Source organism: Tribolium madens, unplaced genomic scaffold, assembly GCF_015345945.1.
Source record: "Tribolium madens isolate multiple individuals breed KSU strain unplaced genomic scaffold, Tmad_KSU_1.1 Scaffold_97;HRSCAF=244;Tcas5.2_LG3a, whole genome shotgun sequence".
Lineage (NCBI taxonomy): Eukaryota > Metazoa > Arthropoda > Insecta > Coleoptera > Tenebrionidae > Tribolium > Tribolium madens.
The window spans coordinates 8530657-8549945 of NW_025401069.1; the positions used below are offsets into that span (position 1 = coordinate 8530657).

The 19289-nt window shown below is 36.3% G+C and overlaps 1 protein-coding gene across 8 annotated transcripts in view; it reads right to left on the bottom strand.

The window, feature by feature from the left end:
- The window catches only part of LOC123014944 (tyrosine-protein phosphatase Lar), a 225594-nt gene that overhangs the window by 100716 nt on the left and 105589 nt on the right, over window positions 1–19289 (bottom strand). For all 8 annotated transcript variants that reach the window (XM_044414279.1, XM_044414284.1, XM_044414283.1 and 5 more), the window contains one exon: window positions 4828–4869. The gene's annotated coding sequence lies outside the window, so the exon portion shown is untranslated. The remainder of the gene's footprint in view (window positions 1–4827; window positions 4870–19289) is intronic.

Here is a 19289-nt window from a genome sequence, read left to right on the forward strand (position 1 = left end):
CGATATGTTTTAAAAACGTCTTTTCAACCAAATTTAAAATGGTAGAAATGTTACTAGTTGTCATTTGTGTTATGTATAGTAAACAATTCATCATGGCAAAATACACGCTTCAAGAACGTTTGGTTATTTTCCAAAAATTTTATAAAAATAATCTGCCAATGCCACTATGGAGTTATTGGGAGAAAAGTTTGGTGAGTCTGTAATTTCAAAAAATGAAACTGTTAATTGGCATCCAAAAACTGTGATTTAACACCTTTGAACATCTTTTTGTGAGGATATCTGAAGTCGTTGGTCTATGCCGAGAAACCTCGAACAGATATGCTTTGAAATTAAACATCGAATGCTACATTAATGAAATTACACCTGATTTTTTGCAAAAAGTCACCGAGAATTGGGTTCACAGAATTCGATCTTGTAATCGATCTTAGAATGTTGTATGTACATACATCCTTTGCATTCCAAATAAATTTTCTTACTCGTAACCTTAGTTTATCAATTGAACCGAACTAATGTCGAATTCAATTTGAGCAAAATGTAAATAAACCAAGAGCGGTCAGTGTTAACTGTAACCGCCAAATATTTGCATAACCTTTAGCATAAAAACCACTTACCTTTACCCAATAATTGAATACTACCTACGATGATGTTTGGCCGAGGTTTTATCATCAAGGGAGTCGTATTTAATGATCGTCACTAGTGTAAATATCTAACAAATTTGCCGGAAATTAGTGACCTTCTTCTAACATCAAGAGACCTGAAGTCTGATATCTTGTTCAAACAAGTGTCTCGACAAGTGATATTTTCTCCGGTTCCTACCCTTGTCCTCTTTTTTAGTTCAAATACAAAATGTGACGTGACATTGGCCACTAAAGTATTAATTTATAGTGGAAACCGACACTTACCTTCCAATTCGCTTTAAATTCTTAAGGGAGCTCAACCGAAGAAGTTTCTCGAATTGGCCATTACAAAGATAAAAGGTATCTAATAAAAGCGAAAAGTGTTGTCCGGAATGTTTGTTCGATGGTCTGTGAAGTCATATAAAGGCTCGGTAGCTGTCAAGTTTCAATAACACACATCTTGTCCCTTGCGTCGAAACTGGAGACTCTTCCGACAAGAAGAAAGGAGTGGCCCTCGCAACTACGATCGCATTTCAGACAGCTAAATCAGCCCAATTGCTTATAAAAAAAACATTGCAATTCTTTGATTTTTTCATTCAAATTACGTCTCAAAACCTAAATTACACTAATTTACGGTCTTTAATAGCAGTCAAAGAACGCGGCAAGGTGCTATCGATTTCACAAAGAAGACATCTTGTTACACGCCTCCTTTGATACAGTTTTAGTTTAACTTCGACTGTGTAATACCCAGCGCACAAAATAAATACCCACAGCCATTACTGAGAGTATTTGCATGAACCCTACGAAAATTTCCAGCTGCGTGTCATACAGTGATTAGAAAATATGACATAAATCCTGATTTCCCTATGTGCGGCATAACAATTTCGATGGTCGAGACACGCCCGAACAGAATGCACCTCAGCCGTTAGTAATTCGAAACGTTTTAGTAAATAGTAGAGGAAAATTGTAGCGTGGCCAGGTCGATGGAAATCCCACGACGATAAATTTCTTTAATGCTTCTCGAAACGCACAAAACTTTAATGAAATGCACCGTCGCTTCCACCTCGAAAAGCAGTAACAACGCATTATTCCATCAAACATTAAATGGACGACCGGATAAGCTACCCCATGAGGCCCTTCTCCAGAGAATAGGCGTCGATGAAATCACTATTATCGCTAATCAAATTTTTACCAGTTGTAATTAAAGAAAGTTTATTTCTCAGATCGAAATGAATCAAAACTAGTCAAAAGTAAGTTTTGCAAACGGAGCTTGTTGAAGTTTTAAGCAATGGCGAACCATCGTCGTTATTCTCGAAAAATTACGACCCTGATGGTCCAATCTCGTGTTAGGTCTACGGCACAATGCCTCGAGTGGAAAACTCGGAAAGGCACTCGACGTTTACTCGAACAGGCGGACAGCATAAAACAAACTTCCTAGATGCTTTCCACTCGACAGTTTGAAAAGACTATCTGGAGAGTTGCTGCTAGATCCAACTTTTAATGTGTATCGACTAGAAACATCCACGATCTCTTGCATATACGTTGTATAAATAACTTGATTTTGTACACTTTCACCCCCCATAAAAAAACTTTTATTTGTCCGAGTTGGTTTTTGGTCATGTCAATACAAATCAATATCGTTTTTTCGGTCGAGTACGGACTGGTATCGCTCAAAACAATCGAGTGTCACATCCGCAATTCACGGATTTACGATTCAATAGAGATATATTCTGTTGTAGTAAGTGGTTTCATTGTGCCAGCTTTATCTCTTCTGCCACGTGGTGTAACTGACAGATTTCTCAAATATAACCCTGCAAATTGAATAAATTTTGATTGATTGACAGAATAAAGAATGTATGATATTTTTCTCTATACCTGTTTGTTCTTCTCTGTGGAATAACCTCAAGGACGCAAATTTTTTATCTAACGATTATCTGAAAGACAGCTTGGATATTTTCGAAGGACGAACCAATTATCGAATTTTACAATTTAGATAGCGACTGGATGGTAATCCGCGGTCTACATCGAGACACCCCACCTTCTATGCTCATTGTTATGTAGATGCGTCCTAATTTAAATTCAGTATAAATATCACAATGAAGCTTAATCAGCATTTGATGATGTTTCCTGATCGAAAACTTTTCTTGAGGCAGCTCGCGAACATTAATTCAAATTCCAACAGAAAGAACGTCTTGACCTCGGGACCTTTACCAAAGAATAATTCAACTTGTAATGAATTAAACGAGTACTGGAATCAATTACTCTAAAGTTTGGTAATCTATTTACCGAAAGAGCTCTCTCCTGAATGTAGAAAATCACAAAAAGATCGATGGTGGTAAAATTTTTCCCACGCATTTTCGCGCTTGTTAACCTAAATAATGTGAAGTATCTAATGCTGTTTATAATTTATTATTTACTGGGTGACATAAGGGCGGTCTTCCCATTTTCAAAGCATTCCCTCGAGACAGTTTATTGCGAAAAACACTTAGGTAGAACCGAGGGTATATTTAAGAGATTACACTTCATGATAGTTTTATACTTTCCCCCAGATACATATGGGGTCGGCCAACGCTGCACACTTAAAACTTTCGGATTTCCAATGATTACGTATATCACGAAATCACACCGATTACAACATGCGATTTAGCACAAAACGAAAAGTTAAAATTTTATCTCGGTCCTAAATAACTGTTTTCCCTACATTTAGGTATTAGGCTGACCGACACGAAACTAGTTTTTCGTCCTTATAAACAAGTTCTGATAGAACCAACAAAATTTTTCCTTCCTATACTTTGCATGTATGTACATATACTAGACCATGCTATTGGTGTTGACTTTCAACGCTTTCAGAGAAGAAACTTTAGCTCTTTCCCTACATTATTATTAAACGTGGAGAAGCAAGGTTTAGTGGTGTTTGGTCGACATTATGAAGTCGTGACAGTGGCGTTATTAAACTAGAGTTCGGCCACGCAACATTTGCGATCGTGCCACCAAAACACGGATGTACCCTTTCCTGCTGTGAAAATCAAACAAAACGCAGACTAGACACTAGTTTTATTAGAAACTAGGTGTAATCCGACAAGAAAGGAAGCATAAACTAACTACATATAGATTCTTAATTATTCAGATTTTCCGGTAAAAATGCTACAATCACGCTATTATCGACTTGTGTGTAAACATCTGCCGTGCATCTGGTTTCGTATGAAAATTCCGGTAAACTACCGGCGACGGTCAAGGGCCGTCGACTGAAAATATATAGTGCACGCAAACCCCAGGAAACTCGCTCCCGGTACGGCCCACACATAACGTGACGCATGCACGCCATAACCGGACTGGTAGGTTTTTATTATTTCTTGCATATAATTAGGTGGCGTGCCTTATCCCACCTTAATGTGGCTCGAACGAGCTACTTAAAGCCATAAACACCGAACGTACATTTGCCACTAACGAGCTTTTATTCTGATGCGTTGCTCGTACAAAAGTTCACTGTTTCATCAGCTTAAAGAAGAAGAAACGGTCGCAAAGTTAGCTGCTCCGTATATAGCTTCTCAAGAAAAAACAAAATTATTGCGTTTTGTACCCTCAGTTAAAACTGTGAAAAGATTAGGTACGGTACTGTTTTGTTATTCAATAAAGAATATTCCGTCCGTCCGAGTTAACCGTGAGTTAAGTTACCTTTTGTTGTGCCTTACATAATTTATAATTACGAGTAACACCACGTAAAATTATTAATAATAGCAACCAAGTGGTAAACATGCCAACATAATGGTGTTTAGATTGAAGATTATTGTCATCAGGGGAAAGTCGTTAAAACAGGTTTTACAACCAAATATCTTCAATAATAAATGCTAGTCCATTAGACCCAAAATTTGTAAATCATTTAAAATTATATATATTTCAAAAGAGATGACTTGGGTAATTCATAAATACAAATCCTCAAAAATTTTGTCGTAAAAAATCGTACATTCCGCAAACGCTCATAAAGGTTCTCTTTATGATTATGGCAAGCGACGCAGCGCCACGCCGTCGCCATAAAATATAATTCCATTCGAAGCTTTACAGTTAAAAAAAAAGGCGACACGTTACCCAGATCTAACCAGAACGGCACCTTTAATGCGATGACCGAACATTAAAAAAAAACACCAGGAGCCTATAGATGACACTGTGATTCCCCGTAGCGGAGGATAAGCCAAAAAAATGATATACTCACCGGCTCTGACGTCGACTCCGACAACCTGAACGTACTGCTGATCTGAAAAAAAAATCGAAAATCAGTCACTTGATTCTAAAGCAAGTCGACATCCATTTGAAAACCGTTTACTTTTATTTAAAAAGCTCAGCGTAAGCTCGGTCACGTTCAATCCTCATTGCCTCACGTGTGGATATTCACGATGTAATGTCACAAAGCAGCATTCCTAAACATGTTGAAAATGTACCGGAGAAAACATATAACAACATTTAGAACCTCTCTTCCGGAAAGGATGGATACACACACATCTACCCACTTAGTTTTGAATGTGCGAAAGGTAGGCAGCCATTTCGAGAGGAAGCGTGTTACGAATAAAAATAATAAGTATTCACATATTACATTATGCCTACACACATTTAATTTTTGGTGGACCTTTTATTTAATCGTTATACAATGGGATATATGATGAAGAACCATATTATTATTTAAACTAGCTGAATGTTCGGTTACTTTTAATTAAATTTAATTTATAACGAGTTTTCCTACTCGCTAGGATAATTTAGCTTTATTAAAAGTTCACAGCCAGCAGCTAACTGCAGGAATTCTTTTGGCCAAAATAAGTTTAACCTTAGACTCATGAGTCATGTAATTTCGTACAGAAAAAAACAGCACAATTGTGCTGTAAAATAAAATTGCTTACTTTCAAATTTTAAGCCTGAGGAAAGTCTAAAAATAAGAATACCAAGCAAAAAGTACTGCCAGCTTAGCATTAACTGTACATCAGAAAATGGAATTAGAGTCGGGTCCAAATGAGCATTTATACAAGTAAAAATTGACACTTTGCGAGTGAAGTTACCAATCCCCAAGTCTCCGGTAAGCATAGACGAGTAAGCTTCACTGCGGATTATATTTAAACCCTAGTTTAGGACCACTAAATGTCGTCTGTAAGCTAAACCGATAGGGCAGATATGCATCTGGCGACGTAGTTATATGAAGATAAAGACGCGTCCGGGGACGGCAAATTCTCATGCAGACCATCGCTGCGGCTTAAAATATCGCATAATAACAAGTAGAAAGCGTATATGGTCTCACGGCGAGTCGTGTTCGCTTTAAAATTGCAAGGGGGCATGTATACATATGCACGAGAAGAGAAGCGTGAAGAGACACCGGCTGAAAATTTAAAGAGGGAAATAATCGCTTTGTGTGCCCTCTAACTGTTAAACATTTACGAGGCGTAAAGCTCAAAGAAAAGCGAGCAATTTTCTGAGAGTCGAGTGACGCACAAACAATAACCGAGGAATTATAGACGAGATGGAAAAAATCCTAATTACTTAACTCCCGAACGAAATATACGTCTTACGTAAAACATAAACATCAAGAACGTTGTGTATTATTATTAAGTCTTAAAAGACTAAAAGCTCTTTTTCTTGTCACGGTATTATTTTAAAAGATTAAAATTGTTTTAACAGTTCCGTTGAGCTGTTCAACACATGTTCTTGTCATCTCCTTTTATAGTCGTTAGCAGGAGCAATTTATAAAAGTGGTGAGAAAAAAAAGACTGACGTCCTACTAAAACTTGATTTAGTAGTTGTATACGTGATTATTGCTCGAGTCTGCAACTTGATGAGTTTTACTAAACGAGTATTATCCGCAAAGAAGTGCAACGAAAATTAATACCGGTACCGGGAAGCTTAATTCGTTATACCGCATTTGCAACTTACCGAGAAGTAATGAAAAAACTTTAACGCGGAAAAATTTCATCGGCGATAACTAGGGAAAACAAGAACAGTATCCTTATGGATTTATACAAGAAGTTCCCAAGACGACCAGTCGGCGGACAAAATAATTAACCGCTTTATATTAAAATTGCTTTTTAATCCGGGGATATAAATTAAAGATTGTATTCAAATTAAAGCAAATATTAAATTATCCACGTTTCTTTCATTATTCTCTCATGAAAATTTAAACCAAAAACGTTGTATCGTTAGGACAAATTCAATTTAATCAAAGCAACTAGTTTTAATTGCTTTGAGACCTATTCAATTATGAATTTGAAATAAAAATGAAAACAGCCCCTCCAATGTTACTTTATAAACACAAAGCTGTACACCGAATAGATATCACAATGATGTATCGAGTGATTCAAAAGTGTGTGGCATAATTTAACCATTTTTTCATACCAATTTTTGAAAACCTATAATTTTACTATTTTTTGAGGTAGGACAATAAATACTATGATATCTATTATCATTTATAGAGTGGTATTCGTAGTATAAATTATGACTCACATTTTTAAATCACCTGTATATGATACAATAAAGTGTCTCAAAAATTTTTAAAAAAATAATAAAAAAGTAAAGCAAGTACAACACAAATAAAAGCAAAGAAAGTATCTGAAGTACAAACAACTAAAAACAAAAAAATTCCCAATTTCCAAATTAGAGTCAGGATTGCCAACAGATTCATTCACGTGAATCAGTTTGTAGTATATGTGCAACCCCTAAGAAAACCTTGATGTCGTATTGAGCGTCGATGTTCCTCATATGCCTCGTATCGATTTTGAAATATTCCTCGCATTATTTATAATTAAAAAAAAATAATTAAAGGAATTATTTTGTAAATCAATATGTTCCGAGGCCACGTAGACATTTAAAATTAGTTGATCCTGTGACCCTCCACAACCTATTCAATCACTACTTGGAAAATTCTTCACGGTTAATTCTTTCGGATTATTGACTCGAATGAAATATTACTGCATTCGCATTTAACAACAGACTCTCTGGCAAGTAAATATCGAAACTTTATTATCTGTCATTTCGTTTTATTGTTGTTTTATGTAACCGAAGGGAGCCATGAAAATTTACCATCATCGTGGTGAGTTTGATGAAGGGTTTTTGGGTCGAAGATTGCGACCTTCTTGCAGTCACGAAACTTTGTAGAATAAACGCTGTTTAAATAATGTTTGCCAAGATAAAACTCAAGCGTAAAAATTTAGAAGATCACCTACATTAAGGAAATGTAAATAACAGAGTTAGCTGCTCATTATTTAGTAACGATGCTTTTACCGCAGTCTTGGAGTTGTCACGGCCGCCACCTGATGTCCGGGTAAAGCTTTTCCGGCGACAGCTCTTACTTCTATTACGTTCCAACGTAAACTTGTCACTTGACAGACGTACAAATTTAAAAAAAATAATAAACAAAAATTACCACGAAAAAGAATAACGTTAGCAAAATGCTAAATTTAATAAAACGACTACCAATTTAAAAAAGAACGAAACCCCACAATATGAACTGTGTAATTATCCGGTGCCTCACTTGACAAAACTTTAAATTTACTTTTATTTCGAATATTATAATTTGTGTGCAGACGAGTAAAGTTTGTTATTGCTGAAGTTAAGTCACTCGGAGGAATTTTATCAGATGGGAAGCTAAAACCGCAAAATATCGTCGAGTTGATTCTTTGAAAATAAATTTCCGCGCACACGCCGCCGCCGTCGCGGCGCTGCGAAATCCAATTACAACTTGACTAAAATAACTCGGAGCAATTTAACACGAAGATTTCGTTACGATAAGTGCAATAATCTTCACGTACGGAATAATAGTGCTCCAGACTCATTATTGTCAATGTTCTTTTTTTTGTTCGTTCGTTATTGGACTGTTGCAGTTAAAGTCGTAGATGATGAAAAGAAACGCTTCAGTCTATAACAATTACGTTACACCTTTACAGCTGAAGTGAGTGGACGTTGTTTACAGACCGGCTTTTTACACCTTCATCTAGACTGTTTGCCACTGAGGTTTACTTTACGTAATGGTTTATTCCAGTTTTATGAAAACGTATTCTAAAAATTTTGTCTTGATTCATATTCCACAATTTCCAAATTTACTTTATCTAGTATTCGTTTATTCAATCGAACAAGCTATTAATTATTCTTTTGGTAACACTATGCTCCCTGTTTTAAAACAACAAACATCAAAGGCAATAGATTTTACTAGACTAAATAAATACGATGAACAAAATAAAAGTCATTACTTCCACTGCAAGAGGAGAATACAAAATAAGCACAACAGTGATTCAATTTCCACCATTTAGGTGGAGAAACAGTAAAACCGAGGTCGTAAAAATAGCCTTCTCATATTATAAAGCTATCAGTTTCTGCGTGAAGGGTCTAATTCAATTTAACAATCGTCTTTGTGTCTCCATTCTCTTCAGATGAACCAAACTTCATTTCTATAACTCTGACTCTGATAATTCTTTCTCCAAAAACCTGAAATAAGTTTCTCGACAATTAAAAGCCACTATCTCGTTCAAAAGAAAAGAACACATTTTCACTAAACGAAAGATGAGAAATTACAATGAGAATGTCCGCCGAGAAACCTACACCGCATGTTTCATCCACTTTAAAACGTCAGATTCCTGTCGGAATTAAGCAAGTTCCAGAAGCGTCGTCGTAGTAACCACGTAAAGAGGCTTGGAAATGCGACCGCTTCTTAACTTTCCGTAGAGATGATGGAATGTCGTTGGCGAGAGGTGACAATAATGCCTGAAACGTTGGCAATGAATTATGCAATGAATAAGCTTTGCTAATCTGTGGCTGGAGCTCGACTCCGGACTTTACTGTTCCCGAGGGCAGAGGGACGTGCCGTCGCTGCCTTTACTTAACAGAACGTTTTCCCCCCACAATTTCCCGGTGTTGGTGGTTCTCATCGCCGACCTATTATGCATTTCGTTCCTGTATGTGGTCACGTATCGATTTTCTAGGTATTAACAAAAATCACCGTCGGCACGGTTCTGCATTAGAACAAAGCAATTTTGATGGAAAATTATGTAAATGTTTCGAGTTTGGACTGTAACACACGTTTCCCCTTTTCGCACAGAATTAAATAATGTTTAACGAGAAGATATCATACCATACCATACCATACCATAGACTGCTATGTTAAATTTAATTCAAATACGAAAGCCGTTTTAGACATAGCGAAAGCACACGTGGTTTTAGCATAAAGTAATTTTCAATTGAAATATGAATGTAGATACCACCCACTTTAGTAGAAATCCCGCAGATAGTATGATTGAGATAACTGCAAGGTTATGGTAATTTAAAGTACTAACTTACGAAAGCATCGCCAATAAAGTCCAACATATCATATCAATTGGCTACAAATCTCGCGATTACGTTCAAACCAAGTCGACTCGCGGATTTTATTGCTTATTTATTCACAGACCTGTATCGGGAGCACCGAATCACATACATTCCAAATTTATGATCTTCCAAAATCATTCGATGCCCTTTTGCTGAAATGAGTAATTGGGTCACTGAAATTAAAATGACGGAAAGATCTTGTATAATTTATTGAAACAACGCCTCACTGATGCTATTTATAGAAGAACTTCCAGTTTAATGAAGGACGTGCTTGACAACGAACGAAGAGTATAATTGAGTGAGTTCGGTCTAAAACTGAACTACTGACCCATTGAGAGAGAAAACAGTTACAAACCACTAGACTAATTAGTAGGTATATCAGCGACTGCTACTACTGCTACAAAATTGGACTACTGCTGTCCAATTTTGCATGAGTTTCGACTGATTCCAATTTTGAATAAAACAAAAAGACAACCGATTTATTTCGAAAGCGCATCTCCATAGCTCTAATATTTAAAGTAATAACATTCAAAAATGTCATAACACATTTCAACTTTTCGTCCTTTTTAATAAGCTACATACATTATACTAGGTACAGATAAATTATGTTTAGCAAAATACTCCAAAAATCAAATTCTACTATTTTTCTTTTCTTTGTTTGGTCTTGGATGCGTCTAAATGGCTCCTTTGATCTCAAAATAAGAAACGTCGACCTTTCCAAGCATCGTCCTGCCGCCCCGCGTTATGTTTATGCGAGTCTTGGGTTCGGATCGTCGGCTGCAGTCACGTGGAATTGATGAAAAATCGCCCCCAGTGCCGATAAAACGTCTCCATGCTGATATCGGAAACCATCGTCTAATAAATTCTTTGTCAACGACAAACTACTATGTGTGTATAGAAAAGGAAGTCTCGAAGCAAATTTAACCGAAACGGAATAAATTACGGGTGAGCATTATGCCTCCATTTGGCAAATAGCTTTAGTGTGAAATTAGCATTTCAAAAGAGCCGATATGAAACTTGTTGCATCTTTGTTTCTTTCATGATGTAGGTAGGTATATACGTTCAATCATGCTGACGTTTTCATTGTTTGGTCTGCGAAACAAGTTCTGATTTCGCATTCTGTTTGGATAATCCAGGATTTTCAGGAAGAACCCCTAGAAAATTCATTACGTTTTGATCTATTTATATGTGGTGGACGTTTATGCCAGACCTAGTACACCTCTAACCTATCTCATATAAAATTCCGAACATACCAGAGACGTTACAGATAAATTCCGGGATGCATCGCATCTGAAGAACGAAATTAAAACGTACCAGTCCCACATCGTTCCGTCTTATCTCCGGAATACTAATAATACTAATTTAATGAAGCAATCTCATTCCGGAAAAACCGAGGAGTAATTAATGTCCAGACTATGTAGGAACAGTAAAACGAGGAATAACAACAAATCACAGACAACATAGAAGCGCAAAAGCTGCACTCTGCGGCCTCAATTAAGACATATCATTTATATAAAACGTTCGGCGAAGGGATGCGGCCAGCTTTTTATTTGGCAACCCTGCTGTTTACAGCTGTGTTAGTAACAAATGTCTGGAATTACCGTACGTGGCGCTGCGACCACAGATCGGGCCGTAATTTCGTTTTTGTTGCCCGATTTAATACTGTCATATCACGGACGGAAATGGAAGGGTTCAACTTTTCATCACTTACGCACCAATTTTGCAATTTTGCTACAACCCTAATCTCGTCGACGAAAAAACAAACAAAGAAACTGTCCAGAAATCGGTATAAAATTTCCTACGCCATCTAGGTCGAATACCTAATCCGTTAAAATTTCAAATTGTGGGTCGGCGTTAGTGTAGGAAACTGGGTCGTTTCATTAAGTTGAGGTTTCTGAGATGACTTGATTATTTCTCTTTGGGTCCTATTTGTCATACTAATCAAAAGATTGTAGATTTTAATTACTCCAGCAAAATATATACCTAAACCTAAATACACATCTAAACGTGTTTAGAATTCTATTTTTATTTTCTTCTTTTATTAGCTGTTATACAATTGAACGTTTCGGGATCGACGTCAAAACATAATCCGTCTGGCAATACGGTGACGGTGAAGGTTTCAGCTTCAATTTCCGAGCTTTTATTTGTGGAAGAAATTAAATTTTATCCTGTTTATGAGTTGACGGGTTTCGTTGCTTCCAGAAAGAAGAAAATTAGCATTGCTGGATGCTCGGTAATTAAATTACGCCGATACAAAATTATAAACTTTATAAGGTCTTTTATATTCTTTGCCTCCTTATTTGTTCCGTTCCGACACGTTCCTAGGGTACCCCAGCAGGAACTGAGATAATAAACGCGGTAGAGAGACGCTCGAAAGCCTTCTATATGAGTCAAAAAGGTGCAAGATAAAGTTGCCTGTAATTGCAAAACCTTGTTTTATACTTGGCCGTACTCGTTCATAACACTGGCCCGGTTTAATCCGTGACTTGCACCCCTGATATTGGTGCAGTTTTATGACACACTGCCCGTTTTATTGCTATTTTTAAAATAATTGCTCGTTTACGTCTAACGGAAAACCGTTTACTACCGAAATTCAATTTAAAAATTAAGTTTATGGAACCTTCCAATGGTAGTTGCACTTTTTCATCAAAAACACTTGTCTGTTTGCCAGTAAAAGTCGAACCTAGATAAAATTGTCATTTCTGGATTACGATATGTGTGCAGTAGACAAATATCCGATTGCTCTCTGTAATAACAAACTTTTAAGGTATAAATTTTACTTATATTGCAGGTAAATAGCTTTCATATCAACAGATGCGTTTTAAAATATAAGTACTAACATTAAATTTGAATAAACTCAACTCAACAGATAAAATTCTTGTAGTAAAAGACACCTAACCATAATTTTTTACGAAGGTAGTGCTTCAATTTTTGTATTAGAATATAAAACAAGTGAGCAAATTAGTATTAGTAGCAAATTATATTCCGCTTCATTGGCCACAGCGAACCCAACAGTCTACAGATATTGCATTACAAAACCAATTTTTTTTATTTGGTTTAATTTCCAAAATGTCCTCTTTATAACTTTTGTTTGAAATAGCTGGTAGTGGTTGTGGGGTTTTATCTCATTGAACAATCTGTTGTGCCATTACTACATAGAGTTTTTTAAAGAACATTTTTCCCCGTGGGGTAGCAATTTTGAAACAATGGCTAATAATCTGGTCTGCAATTAGCGTGTGTCGTTGATAAAGCGCAAGGTGTGTGTCGTATCGACAGTGCGTAGGGTGGAACACGGCACATACAAATGGCACTTGTCGAGTCGGTATCGCTGGGTATAAATTACTGGATGCCCGCCCCAAGCAGCATGCAACGTGTGTATGTGTGTAATACACATTGTGGAGCGATCCGGATCGGACCATTCCAAATATGAGTTTGAAGCTAAATGAGTTTATTCAACACTTTTACCGCCTCATTATAAGGAAGGAGTGAAAAAAGCTGTAGTCAGGACCTTTCGTGCTTAAGCCCAATTACGACTAAATTTTTGTCGTCCGACTCGAGTGGGAAATGTAAATTGGTTGAAAACGCAAATAAAATTATATTGGGTTTAAATATCGGTGAGGGGATTAAATCACATTTGTGACTAACCGGAATTATCCGGGAAATTATCTAAATTACAGGTGGACGACGACGGTCGCCAAGTCTACGAGTTTACTAGTGCTTTCGTTAAATTGAAACGTTGCCTGTGGTAATTTACCAGAACGTAATCGGACTGGAGAAGGCTTATCTTTAACACAACACCTGGTTTATTCCTATAATGGACGTTATTATCGAATTTACTATAGAAACACATTATCAAAGATTAGCTTTCTTTATCTTCGTTATTCGAGACAGAGTAAAACACCTTCGCAAGTTTCTGGAGATCAACGCGTCTAGTTTAACTTGAAAATTGCAAATCAACTCGTGTCGGTCGACGCACCGAACGAAATAAATCTCGAAGATTCATAGGCGAAACTTCCGTCAAGTGCAAAAACACAGCATTATAGATGGAGAAAAAACGACGGGTCTAATAGGAAACAAATCGCAAACGTCAAATTCTTGAGCCCCAAACGAATCCAAGAAGTACGTGGAGAATGTTTGAGCAATATTATAACGTGTGTACATTAAAAGCAAAACTCGCAGTAGGCGAACGTATGTCGTCGTATGTATCGTCCACTAATGAATTTTAAATATCTGTCATATTGATAAAAGAACAAATAATCAAAGACATGCAAAATATTTTTCAAAGCACTCCTGAGTTGTTTTTTTAATAAACTCAGGTTATTTCACTTGTATCGAGAAATCAAGATAATTTGGAATCTTGTAATTGTCATCTTTGGATCCGAAAACGTATGTCTGTTTTTGAACTTTCTGCACATAAAATGTTAAATAGAATAATAATTTAAAAGGTAAAACAGCAAAATAGGCTAGAATTAGTCGTCGACGTATAATAACAGGACCGTTCTTTTTTTAAGATAAATCGTAAATTTAGTTATTAAAATCATCATCTTTTTGATCATGCCATTTTACCTTTCGACTTCTCATTTTATTTGACGTTTCACAGACAAACATTTTTAGATCCAAGAATGACTCGATTACAAATTATCTTGATCTTTCGAAAAAAAAACATAATGTAAAAGCAGTGGGTACTAAGTCAAATATTCAAACTAACTGAGTAGTGTAATCTGGAGCAGCCCCCCACTACTACCAATAAGATAAACAGATATCCGTTAGAAAGAAACAGGTAGCAGTTAGATAAAAGCAGGTAATAAACAGATAAAAAACGGGTAAAACAAGAAATAACGAGTAATAACCGGTAAATAAACAGCTATATAGTCGTTTCTTTTTAACAAATCTTATCGGTCAAAATGATCAAGTATGCATATTAAAACATTTCCAAATTAGTAGTGGGGACGGCTCCAGAATCTCTCTATTTTTACACTACTTGTCTGGGTTACAATGATCTAATAATTAGATATAAATTTATGTACTGCTATTTCAATATTTTTTTTACATTTTCACTAAGACAATAAGTAATAATAGAGTTCTGCACCTTTAAATAATTTATCATCACTCATAAATAACCATGATTTTTTTCATATTTTTAGACGCATCAAGCTGATCGGTATTTTCCGCATAAATATTTAACAATAATGGATACCGGAAAGTCGAATAGATTTCCTTCTAAATTATTAAACAGCAATGAAGTAACCTTTGAAATTAAAGGGGATAATCAAATTAGTCTAAGCAGATGATAAATGGTACGGCTAACAAGTTTAATACAGTAGAAAAGAGAAGAAATACTGATTTCTCCGTTAAAATGGTACCGAATTACAGATTTCAAAGCAGGTGAAAGAATTGAAAGTCCCATAAACAGACACGCTATGTGTAATTACGAGAGCTAACAGCCGGTACTACTTTATTCATTTCCTTTTCGTCCGTTTACTTTGTATCCGTAATGCAATGTTAGTGTTTCATCAAGATAATACGCTTGTGTTTATTACTTCAAATACGGCTAATAGAAGCAATTCAGCTCTCAGAGCATGATAATAAGAAATGTTCATCGACCATAAACTAGCCTTAAGACCTCCGCCACGAAAAATTCCATCTTATTATGAAAGCGTTAATTTAGCACACTATAATGTCGCGTACACCGCCACACAACTTCAATTATTTGCAGCGACAACACGGCTTTTTTAATTTATTGCTTGTAATATAACTTAATATTGACTCGCGAAACACACTTTGCGGCATCATAAATAAAACGGGATCAAAGGGAGTCGCGGACCGACGTTCACAAACAGCGGTAAGTGGTTCAGAGCAGGGCTCCATTAGCAAATCAATACATCGAGGAGGTCTATCGGCAAACAGCAAAATGTCATCGGGTGTCAAAGTTCGTGTCGCTTTGATCACCTTGTTTCCATTTTTCTTCTCGGGTCTCCGAGACAGTAATTGGACATCCAGACATCCCCGAAGGTCGAAGAATGACCACGACCACTTCCAATCGATAAATATTTAACTCGCATAATATTTGGTTCCTTTTTAAAATAGAGTGATGTCAGTTTTGGTCCTCAAAAAATCCGGGCAACGTAGTACAACCCACACGACTTCATCGCTTCGCTGAATAATTGCGGGTCGTAAAGCCGCGCTTTCATCAGACGCGGCTTAGAATGGCCCTCCAGCTCCATATACTTTTTAACTCATAGTTGCTTTGATTGCCGTCCATAAATCGTGTCGGGAATGTCTCCAATAATCTCGATGGGAGGATCGGAGCCTGGCCGGTCCGGGTCTTCAATTATCCTGAAGCTTGTCATTTGGTTTTCAAAGCAGTTCCAGGGTCCCGAATCCTGCTTTGCATATGTCTAATAGACAACCACTAGAGCCTCCTACCAGAATATTGAAATTGTCCAACACCCGCCCACATATATTTTATGCAAACACGCCTCGACGAAATTCGATATTTTCTCTAAGAACGTCGTCCGAATTTATGTTTACCGGAAAATTTACTTCTCAGACTTTTGAATTTAATAATTTTTTTGTTCTTGCTCCGGATCTTTTCAAATGAATAAATCCTAAGAAGTAACAAAAGAGTTGCTAAAGCAAAAACCACGACCCACAAGGAAATACACCGTTCCGGATTTGTTCTTTGAGAGAATTTATGGTCGATGGAGTACGGGGCGGACTCAGATTCCGGCCATTGTTAGAATACCACTCACGGACTGGTGAGGTATAACACATGTATAATGATTACTACATAAATGTTAATTAAGCTTTGACAACGGCAGCTACGCCCTTCTACATGGTATGGCGTGCTTGCTTAGTCGACAAAACAGAATACGGGATGAGATTACTAAAACTGGATGCGTCTGCTCGATCCTTGTGTTGACATTAATACGGTTTCCTCGTGATAGAACGTATAAACGTCGCAATCACGGCGAAAACACTCCGAAGGCGGTTTTTGTTGCTAACCGCACCGGTATATGCAAGTGCAACGCTGAAGCACCCGGAAGCGTCGCTTTAATAAAACACAACCGTGTAAATCCAAAGATGTATTAACTCTCAGCCGGCTTCCGGGCCAATGTAGAGCTATCGCATATTGGCTGTGTATCTTTCCGGTGAGTTGATTTTTATTCGTGGAGGGATTGCGAGTAAATGTTGATTTAAAAAGCCGAAACAGTTTTCTTACCAAGACATGGACGGAAAATTATTTAATTTCGGCCTGCTCAATTTGAGCGGCAAATATTAGCACTACCTCAAAATTAATCTTTATCTTTATAAAATTTAAGTAAATTTCTCCCCCTGCTATTTACCAACTCTCAATTATGAAAATAAAAAGTTAAAGTAAATAGTCCGTCACATTTTCCTCTAAAATTTCATACGAAATAATATGCATAAATCTTCTAAAAGTAAACATACGATTACATAATACATTCACAATACAATTGCTTCATTACTACACATACTTCATTACATCTAATTACTCGTCTACGTATTTATCTTAAATCACATTCAAAATTTAAAATTTCTATTTTACCTTCGAAAAACATGTCTGTAATTGATCCACGCGGCTGAGACCTCCGCATGGCGCACGCATTTAAGTAATTAAACACATTCTTGTGAATGCATTAACTAAATCAAAATTTGATAAATGAATCGAGTTCCGACAATTTACTCATTGGTCGACACGAAACATGCACTACACATCCAGTAATTTCAATTAAATTGATCGGTGGAGACGCAGAAGTAATTAAAGCCCTTTGGCAAGCATCTAAGGTTTTCTCGTTGGTGATGGCGTATTATACGCCGCAAAACAACCGTAGACAACGGTTGTGGCCGTGTATGTCTTCAGTAACAGTTAATAAACTCCCATACAGTGTCACTTGTTTAATCCTAGCCGAGAGGTATTTGGTGGAGACCCTGCCAAGGCAGATGGGAACGATGTAAGTGGCTAACAGGTGTAAACGATGCTTCAGTTAACTCGATGGCCATTTGCCGCTAGATTAGCCAACATACGGACTGCAAAATTACACCTCTCCTGCACACTTCTTTAATCTCTGTTTAAGCTGTCTTCGCTTAACCCTTCCAGCCCAGATGCAACAACAATTTACAGAAAAAAAAACGAGGTTGTAATCAGAGAAAATATTTTTGGAGAATGAAAATTTTGATATTTTACCAAAGCTTCGTCTTATTTTCGTGGGAATAAAGTTTCCTCCTCGGATTCAAAACAGGACAAAAAAAATGATGGGGAGTTTATTTGATTTGTTTTTCAACGTTGTTTCCTTTTGAAAGCCCGTATGAATATTAAAACTTCCATAGGCAACAATCGCCCCACGGGGACAGTTTATACAAACTTCTGGATTAAACTTGGAGAACGAAAATGTACGATGGATAATTTTTTCATTCAACTCGTCTTTTAATATAAACAGTTTCAATTTAGAATATTTCTGTTGCCAAGAATTGTGAAAAATATATTATCCCGGCGCATCCACCATTTTCGAAATAATACATATACTCTTTTTCATATTATTGTGCATCAAGTAGGTTGTAGTAGTTAAAATGAATCTTTAACTTAAAGGCTGATTTACACAAATATGGACATTAATATGTGATTCAGAACAAATTTAAGCACATTAATAATGACAAAACTCCTTATGTTTGCTACCCTATCTCCATTACGTTGTTAATTTTAATTATTTTTTGCTACCTGGGGCACACATTTATTTGAAAAAATAATTTGTAGGGAAATTTGAGCTTAGAATTGTTTGAATTTTTGCATGATTGCCACCTTAAATGATCTCTTTCAACGACTACTTCGATGCACATTAATATGAAAACGAGTATATATTGTCGATACTCACACAAAAGTCATTAAGGCCATCTTTTACAATTTAAATTGTAAAGCCATTTTTTTATTCAAATGTATAATAAAAAATGTAGTTTAGACAAAATTATGTATGCAAAATCTTTACAAAAAACCTACATATTAAGTACATCAAAAGTGATGTGAAAATAAAACGACAAATTAATTAATTAAAAGGATTAATTAAAAGTCCGATCTTAGCGTCAGTTTTGAGATTATCTACAGTTTTAAGTTCAAGGTTTTAATTGTTTTATTTGTGTATTTCATCAATTTCATCAATTACTTGTCATCTTACAACAGTCTGTCAAAACTAAAACCTTAAACATAAAGCAGCAAAAATCAAATAATTGCAGATAACTCTTGATATATTTATTGACACTTTGTATTACGGGCGGGCATACAAAACTCAATAACAACTAATAAAACTATGCGATTTTTAAATAAAA